At 46.2% G+C, this 14,921-nt stretch overlaps 1 protein-coding gene across 4 annotated transcripts in view; it reads left to right on the top strand.

The window, feature by feature from the left end:
• Positions 1-4,163: 4,163 nt before the first annotated feature.
• Positions 4,164-14,921, top strand: part of SLC16A9 (solute carrier family 16 member 9) — a 52,543-nt gene continuing 41,785 nt past the window's right edge. Inside the window, exon 1 of one of the 4 annotated variants that reach the window (XM_045783135.2) lies at positions 4,164-4,488. The gene's annotated coding sequence lies outside the window, so the exon portion shown is untranslated. The other 3 variants (XM_087863098.1, XM_045783131.2, XM_045783132.2) reach the window with 3 other exon arrangements.

Here is a 14,921-nt window from a genome sequence, read left to right on the forward strand (position 1 = left end):
CACACACACACACACACACACACAGAAGGATGCACATTCTGTGTAGTTTTACGTTTCTGATTTCCACTTTCACGAGGATATAGGGTTGTGGTTCAGAGCACAGATGCCTAGATTAAAACTCCAGCCCACCTGTCATTAAGTGTGTGATTGAACGCAAACTATTTAACTTCTCTCTAGTTCACTTTCATTCGCAGCCAACGTGGATGACTATAATAGCACGTACTTCCTAGGTTTGCTGTGGGTGGTAGTGAGCTCAGTGAGCTGGCAGGCCTCAGTGTTAGCTCTTACCACCTGGGATCGTTTTCCTTAGGTAGAGTAGGAAGGACACAGGCGTAGCGACCAGCCAGACTCAGTCTGGTCTCAGACTGAGTCCTACTCCATCACTTACCAACAAGCAAGTAACTTACCCTCTGAATTCTAGTTTTCTCATCTGTAAAATGAAGATAACAATATGTAACCCATGGGATTGCATAGTTCTTGGCTACTAACGGCACTCAAAGAATAGCATTTATCCCTTCCCCTAAGATTAAAAACTGTTTGAGCCCAATAATGTGGTGAAAGTAAAGGCAAGAGAAAGATGAAAAATACTCTGGAGAATTACAAGTAAAAATATGATGTAGTATGTCTTTATTTCTATTTTTTTAAAGATTTTATTTATTTATTCGACAGAGATAGAGACAGCCAGCGAGAGAGGGAACACAAGCAGGGGGAGTGGGAGAGGAAGAAGCAGGCTCATAGCAGAGCAGCCTGATGTGGGGCTCGATCCCATAACACCAGGATCACGCCCTGAGCCGAAGGCAGATGCTTAACCGCTGTGCCACCCAGGCGCCCCTGATGTAGTATGTCTTTAAAGTCATTTTTAACATTTGAAAATTTGTCCTCTTAAACAAAGCCGTGTACAGTATGTGAGAGAATGGCTTATCCACTTCTTGTATTTTTTGATCTTTTATCTGTTAGAGTGTGAGAGAATGAAATGGAATTCATAGAATGATCTCTAGATCTGAGCTACCTGCTATGAAAACTCAAAGTTCTATTTTCTTTATTTTTATTTTCAAGTGTAGTATCTATGCAGCTATGCCGTCATTCATAAACAGGGGAAGAGCAGCATGTGCAAAAGAAAAAAAGAAACAAACATGTCCTGGTGTAGTAAGTCAGGAAGGGAAGTCTGCTCAGTGGGCAGGCACTGGACGGGTGACTCAGACGCTGGACAAATGTCCCACCCTCCCCTGACCAACTGATGCCTTCATCTGCCCTCCATGTTTCTGGCTTCCTGGCTGCTGTGAGGTCTGCAGAACAATTTTAGGTTAATTTCTCTGTCTTTTCTCTAAAAGACTGAATCAGCAAATGGTCTAAGAGGAGGTGGGCCTTAGGATATCTCACAAATCACAGACTTCTTAATAAATGCTCCAAACAGCAGTAATAATAATACAAGGCAAAGGACCAACTTCTTTGTCCAGGGCATTACTTCTGTATCAATTTTTCTTTAAATGCACATTCAGGTTTCTTTCTTCCCAAGGGAGTTTTATTAAATCCAGCTTATTTGATGACCTGTCTTTTTCTCTCACTCTGTCTTGCAAGTACGTACGCTTTGGGGCCCAAGAGAGGCCCAAAGGGCAAGGGCTGCACAGAGCTGTGAAGCCAGCAATACTGAAACTTATCTGACCCTCACCTGGCTAGCAAATCTTGCTTTTTCCAGTCATTGGGTATGAAAATTCTGGATGGTAGGGAGATGGTTTTGGTCCTGTCTCTGCCAACCTGCTCTCCACCCCCTCTGCACTGTGGGGGCGGTGGGAGAGGGTGTGTGATCAGAACATCCCTAGCTTCTCTCGGTCAAATTCCTCCCATGGGTAAAATGTCAGGGCTGGACTAGATTTCTGAGTTCTCTTGCATGTCTAATTGCTCTGCTGAGGTGTGACTGAACAATGAACCTTCACAAGGGGGTAGGGGCAATTCTCACATTCTAGCAATGGCAGCAATTTCCCTAAGCCAGTGGCCACTGCTCCCAGAGCCACCTTCCACACTCCTTAAGTCCTCCGGGCTGCCTCTGCCCGCTCCATTCATTGCAATATGAGCCTGGACCCCCAGCCATCTGAGTTTTTGACCCCTGGGATCCAGTCTTACACTAAAGTTGGGACCATGCTCCCGTGTGTAAGAATGAGCTTATTTTCAGTTTTTAGTTGATAGATGTGGACTGGCCTGAGCAGACATGGGAGTGCTGATCACAGACTTTCTGTAAAAGAAATCTGAGAGGTGCACCTGGGTGGTGTAGTCTTGTTAAGTGACCAACTGTTGGTTTTGGCTCAGGTCATGATCTCAGGGTCCTGGAATCAAGCCCCGAGTTGGGCTCCATGCTCAGCGTGGGGTCTGCCTGGGATTCTTTCCCTCTCCCTCTGCCCTGCCTCCTGGCGCTCTCTCTCTAAAAATAAATAAATTAATTAAAAAAAAACCCTCAAAAAATCTGGGAAAAGTTGATGGAGATGAGAACAGGGACAAGACAACTTCAGAAACCAATTGGCAAACACAAATATTTTTCAAGCAGGGTTTCCTTGTCCTCAGAATATAATCTTATATTTTAGTTCAAACAACTAACTATCAAGATGACACTTGCTTTGGTGGTTAGAGGGTATTTGCATCAAAGAAAAAACTTTCTAAAAATCTTTTAACAAACCATATGGAGAAAAGTACACACGCTATCAGTGTACAGGTCAATGCATTCTTACAAAGTGAACACCTTGAGTAACCACGAACCAGCTCAAAAACAGAACGTAGTGAGAAGCCCCTATTCGATCCTCCGTCCTTCTCAGAAATACATTTTTGATGGTGTTGACAGCATCACCTCTCCATCCATGTTCCCTTCCAGAACTACTCCTGCGACCACCTTCCTCTCATTCTGTTACTTCATTCCCCGCCCCCAATCTTTCTCCCTCTTAGATCAACACAAAATATGTAATATCAACTAGCACTGGCTATCCTCTTCCCCGTAACCTGAAAGTCAGTAATTTGGGTCGAAAGGAGTGGTGTAGGGCCAAAGGGATGAACCAGTTTTCATATCTGTAAGAAAACTTGACACGCACGGTCAGGGTCCTGAGGATTTTTGGAGCTCTCAGTTGGTAGACTGCACCATGCAGGCAAGACGAGAAAACAGCAGCTCAGGAAGGTGAGGCAGCTTAATCTGGACTTCAGAAACAACCCTTTGCCAAGTGTGGAGTCTTTGTCTAGGTCAGAACCAGAGGCTTCAGTGTATAAAGGGAATTCTCAGCTGGGTAATGGGGGGTGGCGCTAGGCCTCTTTGAGAAGCTGGTAGAAGGTATGGTGCCCCTTCCCAGAAATATGTATACACTGAAAGTGCATATCGCTTTGGGAGGTGCCCTCACCCTGTGAGCCCCTGGTACGTAGGAACTGTCCCCAGTCTGCTGCAGTGACTCTCTGTGGGGATACAACACACACCAGTTCCGTTCCCATGCCCATCATCTTTCAGCCAAAGATGAGTGTACTGTTAGTGCAGTGCACCTGCCGAACAGACTGAACCCGTACTTAGATGCACCCTCTCTCCCAGTACGCTGTGTGCACTGCGGGGTCGCCCTTCTTTCCCATGGAGCTGTCACAAAGGACAGCACTTGGCATCCTCACTCCTCACTGCCCAGGAGCACCGACTCCACAAAGTTCTGGTGCCCGGTTCTCTGGGATCACTGCCAGCTGGGTATACAGCTCTGGCCAGGAGGGCGCCCGGCGGCCCCAGGAGCCTGGGAGACCGGAGGCGACTCGCCCTCATCTCTAGACCCCGGCCTCCCCCAAATGACCTGGGTCTTTGGCGAGCCGATGCGGGCACGCGGTGGGCGGCCGGGGCGCAGAGGCGCCGGGGGACGCGCGCGTGTGCGCACCGACAGGGCGCCTGGCCGGCGGTGCCCCGCTCCCCCGAGGCCTTGGTGGCCCCGGGTCCGGCGGGGGCAGCGGCCCCGGCGCTGTCCTCCCTCCGCCTGGCCCGCCCGACTCGGGCCGGAGCCGCCAGAGCAGGAGCAGCGCCCCTACCGCCCGCTTTTCCGCCTCCATCTCCTCCGCCTCCTCCTCCTTCCCCCAGCCACCCGCGCAGTCACAACCGGTTCAGACTGGCCAGGGTGCCCGGCAAAGGAGAGAGAGGGGGGGCAAACCGCGGGGAAGAACTTCCCGGGAAGGAGGAGGAAGAGAAGGTGGAGCCCAGAGGCGGGGGCCGGCTCCCTCTCTCCCAGCACGCGGCCGCCGCCGCCGCCGCCGCGGGGCTCGGCGGGGGCAGAGGGCGGCGGCTCCCGGGGCCGCGCGTAGCGGGACCGATTGCCCAATACTCCGGCAGGGGCCGGGGCCGGGCTCGGGCCCCCGGATAAATACCGCCCGGCAGGCCCCGAGCAGCAGGGGAGAGCGGCGGCCGCGGTCCTCACCGCACCACCCGGCCGGCTCGCCCGGGGCTCTGCGCCCGGTGCTGCGCCCCGGAGCCCCGCCGAGGCCGCTACCCAGGTAAAGGGCTGGAGCCCGCGGGAGGGCGCCAAGGCTCGGCGGCCACCCGCGCTGCCTCGCCTCCCACAGGCGAGAAGCAACTCCTCTGGCTCGGAGCAGCAGGAGGCGGCGGCGGCGACGCTGTCCCCCGCGGCCAAGCACTTTGGAACAGGTTTCTGGTTTGGGGTGTGTGCGGGGCTGAGTGTCCTCCCTGGGCGCAGCCCTTGATACCCGCCCCCATGGATGGGGTGCTTCTCCGCGGTGGGCACGTTTTCCCCGCAATCGGAGGGCGGCATTTTGCGCGGAGGTGGAAGAGAGAGACAGAGCTAGAAAGACAGAAAGGGCTCCTCAAGGAAGGACCTACGGATTGGGCTCAGGGCGGAGGTCTGCCCCGAAACTCCCGAGACAGCTGCTGGCGGCAGAGCGGGGGCCGGGGGGGATGCGACCAGGTGGTCCCTTGTTTCTCAGAGGGCAGCGAGGCCTCCGGGTACCCGCTGGGGAGCTGATGCGCGCCGCCGCCCCGGGAGGGTCGCGGCCGGGGCGCCAAGGTGCTCCAGGGGTGGGAGCAAGGCAGCGCGCGGGGCTAGCGGCTTCCTGGCGGCCGCGCCAGGTTCAGCACCACCGGGTCAGTCCCGGCGACCACCACGTGAGGCACGGGCACCTCGACCGCCTGCACACCGAGCGGGAACTTGGGAGGACTGGGTGCTTGCCGCTCCATCTGTGGCTCGCCCCGGGTAACCTACTCTGGCTTCAGCAGCGCCAGAGGCTTTGGAAAGAGCTGACCACCATTTAAAAACTTGGCCATCAAAAACAAATCAGTGCTTCTTCGGTTGCCAGGTCTAAACCAGCCCAGTTCAATCCATCCGGGCCGTTTAGGCGAGATTTACACTAAATAATATACAGTAAGGTATTTAATATAACAATTTTTGGGTCAATTTCCTGGGTCACAATTAGTTTGGCTGTATTTTTTTTTCAATCTCGAATTACCTGGATAGTAGTTCAGATTGCAGATGGATCCCTCCCCCCGCCAGGAGGATATTTAGTTGTTCCATCAAACTGTGTTATTTGGTATGTCCTGACAGTTCCTTAGATTCAGGTTGGCTTTAGCTCTGAGAAATTGTTCTGGCTGGTTCAGGCAGAAGACTGAGGAAACTGGGGAAGATTCCGAAGTGAAAGTATCGATATTCATGGCGTGATCACACCTTCTTTTAAATAACATGCGACTAACAGGGTTACTACCTATAGCACTGCTAGAAATAAGGTTTCTTGTTAAGGCCCTAGGAAGTGGAAATTACATAATAAAATATTTCAACCTGAAAATTTGGGACAATGCATAAGTTTAGCACCATTAAGAACATCCTTCTGTGTTGCTTCCCCTGTGTGTAGGCAAGTGGGGGGGGGGGAACCAAGGACCCTTCATATCTATAGGATGAATATAGGGAAGGGGAGATGATATGGGGAAGTGAATCAGGACGCTAGGAAATCTCTTCCAACTTCTGGCTATGACTCTGAAGAGATGGAGGTGACGTGTGTGTTGGTTGGGGTCTAAATCTGTACCAAGACAGACCAGACCATGGTGCTTTGGTTGTATCTGGTCATGAAACTGGAGCTGGAGGAGGACAGTTAGAAAGATGTGGTTGGATTTTCAAGCTTTATTTCCTCACCCCAATCTTTTGAGTCCCCAGTTTTTGTGGTCTTTTACTCAAGTGAGATATCTCTTGAATTTAATTTATAGAATACTATTGAGTATAGAAAGCCAGTGGGAAGTTTCGAAAACCCACAATGTCTTGCTTGTGTACGTATAGCTTTTCAAGAAAGCTTCACCTAGTGACTTTAATTTTAATTAAAGATTGCAAGAGTGCATATGTTTTGAGCTAGTTGGCCTTTTCTTTGAGAGGTTCTTCGCAGATACCATAGTATTCCCTGTAGATAATGAGGTTGAAGTAGAATTTAACAACCGAGGTCAAGCAAAGAACACACGGTCCCCGCCTTCAAAGAGTTTAGTCTAGGGGGGAGAAATGGGTATGTTTATGAAATATGTACGATACAAGATAGTATAAATGGAGTCATATGGCAGTAACATCATTAGGATGCTGTTGAATGGCAGAGAAAAGGGAAGGTTCGTTCAAGGTTAAGAACTAAAAAAAGTTACATAGCAGGTGTAGCGTTTGAGCTGGTATTTGAAGAAGGAAGAGGACTTCCTCCATTGAAAGGAACCTTGCTGGAACAAGCGAATAGCACAGGGTTCTGGAATTCCCATGTGTTCAAAGGAAGCAGAGTAGTTTGGAGTGGCTGGAGCCTGGAATTTTAGATAGATGAGGCTGGGAGGTAGGATGGGACTAGATTGGGGAGAATATGACAAGCCATATGAAGAAATTAAAAACGTGATTGAACATCATTATTATTGTTATTATTATTTATACCAGCAATGTTAGCATCCTTTTTTTTTTTTTTAAGATTTTATTTATTTGTTTGACAGAGAGAACAGGAGAGCACAAGCATGGGGAGTGGCAGAGGGAGAGGGAGAAGCAGGCTCCGTGCTGAGCATGGACCCCGATGCAGGGCTCTATCCCAGGAAGGCAGTTGCTTAACCAACTGAGCCACCCACGCTCCCCCAATGTTAGCATCCTTAACTGTAGTTTATACCTTGATTTCAGTTTTGTTTATACCCTAAAATAAATAAATGGATAAAATCTCAATGGTATTTGCTTCCTATAAACATTACTGTAAAAGAATAATATGTTTCAAGTAGCCTTTAATGTTTTATATAAATCTGACCGTTCCCCCCCCCCCAAATCTGCAGTCTTATGGTATACCAACTCTTAGTTTGATGAAAACTCTGGATAGGAAGACACCTCCACTTTCCTGGGCAATATGCAGAGTAGAGCCATTGTCTGTTCTTTGTTTCAGCTGCCAATAATAATAATTATTATTAATGTTTATTAAACACGATATGTCATGTGAGCCGCATACCTTATTTCATCGAGCAAGAAGGAGTAATTTTGATCTTAGGCTGATAATGTTAATAAGATCACTCAGCTAAGTAGATGATGGGACCAGGATTTGAAGCCAAGAAATGTCTCTCAAAAGCCCATCCTTTAAACTGTTGTTGAACTATTACATAACGGGCATAATACAGGACAACTTGTTAAAAGAAGTTAGAAATTGAGCCTGCTACCTGTAGAAGCGTTTCTCTATTTTTAAATTTGCATCCTCATTCCCATCATTCTGATTTTATTTTTTTAAATTGAATTATAATTGACGTACAGCATTGTATTACTTTTACATGTACAGCATAATGATTCCATGTATGTATATATTGTGACGTGATTACCGCAGTAAGTTTAGTTAACACCCATCATCACACATACAGCTTTTTTTTTTGGTGATGAGAACTTTTAAGGTCTACTCTCTCAGCAACTTTCAAATATGTATATACCTATAGTCATAGTGTACATTACGCATCATTCTGATTAATTTTACCTTACAAATTAATGATGAGACAGTTAAATGTTTTAACGTATCTTCAAACTATTCTACCATCTTGTGCTTTTAGGACGCGCTCAAAAGAAACTCTTCAGCATTTTGAGAAGAGATAGGATATGGATGAGAAAAACATTAGCGAATGTGCCGACATTAAACACAAAGACCAGATCTGCCAGATTCTCTGGAAGAGTGTCAGTTTCCAATATTCTTCTCATTATGCCCAATAACCCTCCCAAATGCACCAGATCTTCCTGTATTTCAGCATCCCCTATATGTTGCCTGTGTCTTGAGTTTTTATTCTGAAAGTGATACAGCAAATGTACTAGTTTGTACATGACATCCTCAAGGGCGTGCTCAGACAGCAGGTTGGACTCTACGTAATCATGTACCAATTATGTAAACCATAGACTAAGCAAAAGAACACACCAGTGTAGATACCATCATCACACAAACCGTATCAGTGTAGATATCGTCATGACACAAACCCTATCACTCAAAGTGCAGCCCAAGTACTAGCTACTACTTCAGAGAAAAGCTGAAACAAGAGCCCAGTAGCATAGGGAACATGATAAGAGTGTGGGATTCAGGGAAATGATTATACCAACTTTTTTTTTTTTTTTGCAAGTCTTTTTTTTTTTTTTAATGTTTTTTTATTATATTATGTTAGTCACCATACAGTACATCCCCGGTTTCTGATGTAAAGCTCAGTGATTCATTAGTTGCTTATAACACCCAATGCACCATGCAATACGTGCCCTCCTTACTACCCATCACCGGTCTATCCCATTCCCCCACCCCCCTCCCCTCTGAAGCCCTCAGTTTGTTTCTCAGAGTCCATAGTCTCTCATGTTTCATTCCCCCTGATTATACCAACTTTATGTAAGCGTCTGGCTCTCATTTTGCCTGTTCTTAACTCTGTTAAATATAGATCTTTTCATCTTTTCTCAGGCTCTGAGTGGTTTACAAATTTGGCCATTTTCTCTTCTGAGCCTGAGAGCAGGACTGGAAATAGGTGACTGTTCACCGGATTGGTCAGTGAGGGACCTCGGTACTGGCCTCTTCTCTAGTCACGCTACCCCTAGATCAGTGGTAGCAAGTTCACAGGGTTCACCCAGGGGAGACAGGGAAAGCAGACGATGGGTAGAGGGTGGAGAGAGCACAGGTGAAACTCTAAGTGCCGGTCAACCTTGGTCCTGTGTCAGGGAGATGTTAGAGAGTCAGAGGAACTGGAGAGAACATGTCCATTCGATGAGAGTGAAAGCTACTCAGTTCCAGCCAGCTGTTCTGTGGGAATAAGGGCCCAGTGTTGCCAGGTCTTCTGATGGATTTTCAAGAGAATCCAAAAATTCAGATTTTTATGTGAAATCTTCCGGTTTTAATTCATTGGCAATTCATTCAGAATTGCTAAAAGTAAAGTAAAAATAAAAATAAATAAATAAAATAAGATAAAAATTGTGCAGGCCAGCAAAATGCCTCTGGAGATCTAGGGATCAGATCTGGCCCGAGGGCTGTCAGTTTGCTAGATGATTCCCAAGGCTCCTTCTGGCTTCAGGCTTCCACGGTCCTACACTCAATCCATGTTATTTCTAACCTATTTCTTCCACTTTGCTAAAACATAGCCCAGTACGCACCGTATTTAAGTCCTGCTTTGGAAGATAACTTAGCTTTGGAGGAGCTCTTTGCTAAGTGCCGGACTGTGACCTATTTGTAAGGCCTTCAAGCGTCAGTGGATGTCCTTTTCTGATGGCCATGCTGCTTTCATAATTCAGAGGCTCCAGCAGTTAATTACTTGTGTTAACTATCCCTTTTGGGGACGTTTAGTGTGATTTAATTCCAGGGCCCAGAGCTATTTCTCTAAACATTTTCCTTCCTGTTCTTCCTTCTCACCCCAATGTGAGATAATGATCAGTTGGGAAATTGATCCTTGTTCCCCCTTGGGCAAGTTGTATTTGTAGCCTGACTTACCGTGCTCAGACAAAGAAATCTTCATTGTCTTTACCCTGGCAAATTTTCACCATGTAGTCTGTCTCTCTTTTTAAACTTGGAAGTATTTGGGAATGTTCTTAAATTGCAAACTGAATTAAAGGTTTGGCTTTTGAGTTGTGTTAATACAGCAGTTTAGGGTTTTTTTTGTTTGTTTTTTAATTTATATGAACCCCAAAGTAAAAATGAAAACAAGAAGTAGTGGATTTGTGTATGATTCCAGTCCCAAATTATCTTTAATAACTCCAGTTTCTCTGCAGTGAAAATTCTTTAATATAAAATTTTTTAAAGCTGACTTTATTGGATTTGACTAGCTAAGATGTGTTCCTCACTTTATGTCAATGAGCTATTTTACAAACAAGGGAGTCTGACTCTAATTGAAAAGTTCAGAGCAGATGTCGACAATGAGAAGGAAGCATTTGAGTAAATAAAACAAGAATGCCATGTTTAGAGAAACCACATATCTTCTCGAGACGGAGCCAATTTCGAGGACAAACAGAAGGCTCTGGATGACAGCTCTGAGCCACAGTTTGTCCTTGTCCTGGCTCCAGTAATGCGTCACCCTCCGCCCCTCCCCCGCCCTCATTGCACTTCAGAGAGTGTGTCAAGCATCTTTAACATTTAAAACCAAATCGGAGAGAATCAGGTAACTGTCTGACCATTAAAGTCATATCATTTGATGTTATATTGGTAAAAAATTTTAAATTAAAAAACCCCACAATTTCTTTATTTTTACTCACGTGTTTGGCTAGTCCTTCAGATTCAGTGATGGAAGCAGCCTCTAAGCTCCATGGAGGCAGGGACCACATGGTTTTGGTTCCACGATGCCTTGTAGTTTATTTTCTTACAAATAAATGCGTGGTATCTTCTAAATGCACTTAATTCATTTTGTGGAATGAAAGGTGTTTGATTAATCATTTTAATATACAGGAGAGTTAGGTAAGTAGGTTTTCCAGCATTCATTAATTTCATACAGATTTATTGAGCTTTCACTATGCACCAGACACAGTTCTTAGTGCTCGGGATGCGGGACAGGCTTGTAGTTTAACAAATAGTAACAAATAATACCAAGTTATTGGGTATATTAGGATGAATGTTATAATAGCAAGATTGTCCAAATTGGTGTGAGATCTAGAAGAGGAAAGACTGACTGTTGGAGAGTCAGGATGACAACAAGTAGGAGGAGACATTTTAGGCTAATTCTTAAAGGAAAAGCAGGAGTTGGTAGGCAAGTTGGAGACAGACTCGCCCTGCGGCCCCTCTCTGGAGGAGGGAAGGAGCTGACTCTGGTGCTGAATTATGACAACGGCTTGGGGACCACAGGTTTGTGGGACATCCTAGAGGGGTGTAGCTGGGGGCTGGATTGTTGCAAATCATTAGAGGAAAACAAAAGGAATCTAGTAACTTGCTGAGTATTTAAGATGTAAATATCTAATATATGGACAAAACATGGACTTCTAGAACCAATTTTCTATTGTCATTTATAAGTTTTGAATAATGTTGTTCATTGATGGGGACTGTAAGCTCCATGAGGGCAGGAAAAATCTTGGATTTCCTTATGTGCTTATACTGATGAATTACGCAGAAAACTTGTGCTCCGCTAGTGGATACACTGGGGGTGGTGAGGAACTGCTGAGAGATCTGAGAAGTTGGAGGTGGAATCTGAGATGATGTGAAGCCTGGTTTGGCAGCAGTCTGCAGATGGCCTGCAGCAGGAGAGAGCAGAAGCTGAAGGGTCCATGAATAGGTGGCTTTGAGGGATTTGCAAAGAAGATGCAGAAGAAGCGTCCGACTGCAGAGCTCGGGGTCGGCAGGCCCGGTCCTGGCTGACACGGGACACGGGGAGGAGGGACGGGGAGGGTGCTTGGGCAAATCAAAGTCTGGCTGTGTTGGTTTTCCAGACGAAATTCAGGAGGAGGAGGAGGAGGAGGAGGAGGAGGAATTATGGCTGTGTTGAGTGGGAGGGGTCTGAGCACAGCCAGGTGGGATTTTGACATAGAAAATGATAAGAAATGGGTTGGACATGTGAATTTGGAGTTCTCAAGAGAGGTCAAGCCTGTGGATGCAGACTTGGGACTCCACCCTTTGCTGACATGTGGTCTGTTGGTGAGGGTAGAGAGCTTGTGGGGTTGGGTGGGTCCGGAAAGCCAGAGGGGCACTGGTTTGCAGAAAGGAGAGAGGGGAACACTGTCAGGAGGGTGGTGAAGGGCAAGTGTGACTGACCCCACGCTGATGCAGTAGGGACTCCACAACAAGGACGTTTCTCTTGTGTGGACACGCGGGAACCAGAGAACACTTGAGCAGTCATCAGGAGGTGAGAACGTGCAGGCAGGGAGAGTGTTCTTTCGAGTTTTTCTGTGAAAGGGGCGCCTGGGTGACTCTGTCGGTGAAGCGGTGAAGCGTCTCCTTCAGCTCAGGTCATGACCCCAAGGCGAGTAAATGGCTAATTATAATGCACTCCAGGATGAAAGAAGAAGAAAAGAGAGGTGTCAGCAACATAGCATGGAAGCATAGAGTGATTAATGCTGGCTCTAAATGTGTGTTGATTTGACTAGTGGTGTTTAGTGTTTTTTGTGCTATGAAAATGTTAAAAAAAACTTCTATGAAATTAATAGAAAGTCTTGGTAAAGACTTTTACGAATAAAGGCCAAAGGAGATTTGAAGACCATAATATTCTCTGTATTTTTCTCAAAGGTCCTGAAGTGGTCAAAATAGTATTTAGACATCAGTTGGTTCAGTGTAAACCCCTGGGTGATGTTAGCAAATTCAGTCATATGAAAGTATATCCATTAAAGGGGCGCTGGGTGGCTCAGTTGGTTAAACATCCGACTCTTGGTTTTGGCTCAGGTCATGATCTCAGGGTCATGAGACTGAGACCCACATCAGGTTCCATGCTCAGTGTGGAGTCGGCTTGAGATTCTCTACCCCTTCCTCTGCCCCTCCGCCCCAGCTTGCTCTCTCTCTGTAAGTAAATAAAATCTTTAAAAAAAATAAAGTATACCCATTAAAAAGTTTGAAAATCAAAGAGTATCCATTAAAAAACCAAGTTTACCATCAACTTCCTGAAGTAAAACAATGCAACCATACAGACCACTTTATGACCCTGCATTAAGAGCCAACGTCTCAGGTTAAATGGAGAGAGCTTTAAATAGAATTTGACAGAAAGCCTATGGACAGTGGGGTAGAACGAGGATTATGAATACCTACCTAAGTTTTATGTAGAGTTGCATGCAGATTAAAAAGATAACTTTTGAGTGGTGCCTGAGTGGCTCAGTCGGTTAAGCCTCTGCCTTCAGCTCAGGTCCTGATCCCAGGGTCCTGGGATAGAGCGCCGGTGATGGTGACGGGGTCCGTGCTCAGCGGGGAGTCTACTCCCCCACCACGTACCCCACCCATGCTCGTGCTCTTGCACTCATGCTCTCTCGCGATCTCCCTCTCTCTCAAATAAATAAATAAAAGCTTTAAAAAAAAGATAACATTCGAAAGTCCTTGGCACTGTGTCTGATATATAGAAAGTACTACGAGAAAATGGTAATTAGGAGTTATTCCATGATATGGCTAAGTAGTATTTAAACCTTAGAAAATATTCTTAAGTCCACTGTTTAGGGAATTCCTAAGAAAGTATGATATCATTTTTTGGGATTTAAGGACATTCTGAAATATTTTTCCACAGCCATGATTGAAGTGGGTAAAAAAAAAAAAAAAAAAAAAAAAAGAAAATCAATTTAAATAACTAAAAGCAGCCAAGTCTTTGATTTTATGACAGTGCATTAGGATGTGCGATTACTTCAGTCGGCCTAGGGTGCTGTCGTCCCCGTCTGCTGCTCAGCAACCACAAATCACCCGGAGCTCTCTAGCAGCCTGGCCTCCCTTCCAGGGATCCCGTGTCCATCGCTGGAGGGTGGGCCCAGGCGTGGGTCTTTCTTAAGCTCCAGGGTGATCCCACAGGGTAGTCAGGTTTGCAGTCCCCTGGAGGTCTTCGTGTGCTAAGTGCTAGTGCATATGTGCTTAGTAAGCGTGCTTAGGTGCTTTGATGATTAGAAACAAGCCCGAGTGGAGAAACAACCTTAAAACGGGGTTCGTTTGCCCCTTTGATGCACATAGAGTTACTACCTTTACTTGAGAATTGGTTTAGAAAGGAAGATCTTAGGAGTCTTTGGAATAAGAAAGGGGTTTTTTGAACTGGGAAGATTCGAAAACTGGGGTGTGAAGAATACGAAGAGGAGCTCGAGTTCACGGAGCGCTTTAAGAGGCAAAGGAGCTGATTTTATTTTATTTTATTTTTTTAAGATTTTATTTATTTATTTGACAGAGAGAGACAGCTGGCGAGAGAGGGAACACAAGCAGGGGGAGTGGGAGAGGAAGAAGCAGGCTCATAGCGGAGGAGCCTGATGTGGGGCTCGATCCCAGGACCCTGGGATTGTGCCCTGAGCTGAAGGCAGATGCTTAACGACTGAGCCACTCAGGCGCCCAAGGAGCGGATTTTAAAAGTCGCTGTCAACTCTGATGATCAGTGCTCACCTCCAGTCTACCCACAAGTACAGCAGTGGCTGGGAAAGGTGCTGAAAAGCTGTGTGGCTTCCTGAGTTGGGAAGAAAAGGAAGGAAGGAAATAAAAGCGAGAAAGAGAACAAAAGAGAGGAGATGAAAGCAAACCTCATTTGGACTCAGCACCTCTTTGTTTTGTCTTTTCTTGACTGTTGGTGACCTAAGAGCAGACTGTCCTTGTCCTTGTGTTCTTTCCTCACTGACACTTCCCTCCCCCGTTTGCTGACATTTTCTTACTGGCAGGAAATTACCCGAGATGTGGAAAATGTCATTTTTTTTTTTTTGGAGGGAGGAATTTAGTAGTGGAGTGCTCACTGCCAAAGTGAGTGTGTGTGTGTGTGTGTGTGCACGCGTGTGCACTATTGTGACAGGGAAGGAGGGGGAGCCATGGTTGTGCTGGCCGGTGGTATTTGTAGGGATAGTACTTTCAGATTTTGA

Source organism: Ursus americanus, chromosome 6, assembly GCF_024610735.1.
Source record: "Ursus americanus isolate L20-20 chromosome 6, mUrsAme1.1.p, whole genome shotgun sequence".
In the NCBI taxonomy this organism is placed as follows: Eukaryota; Metazoa; Chordata; class Mammalia; order Carnivora; family Ursidae; genus Ursus; species Ursus americanus.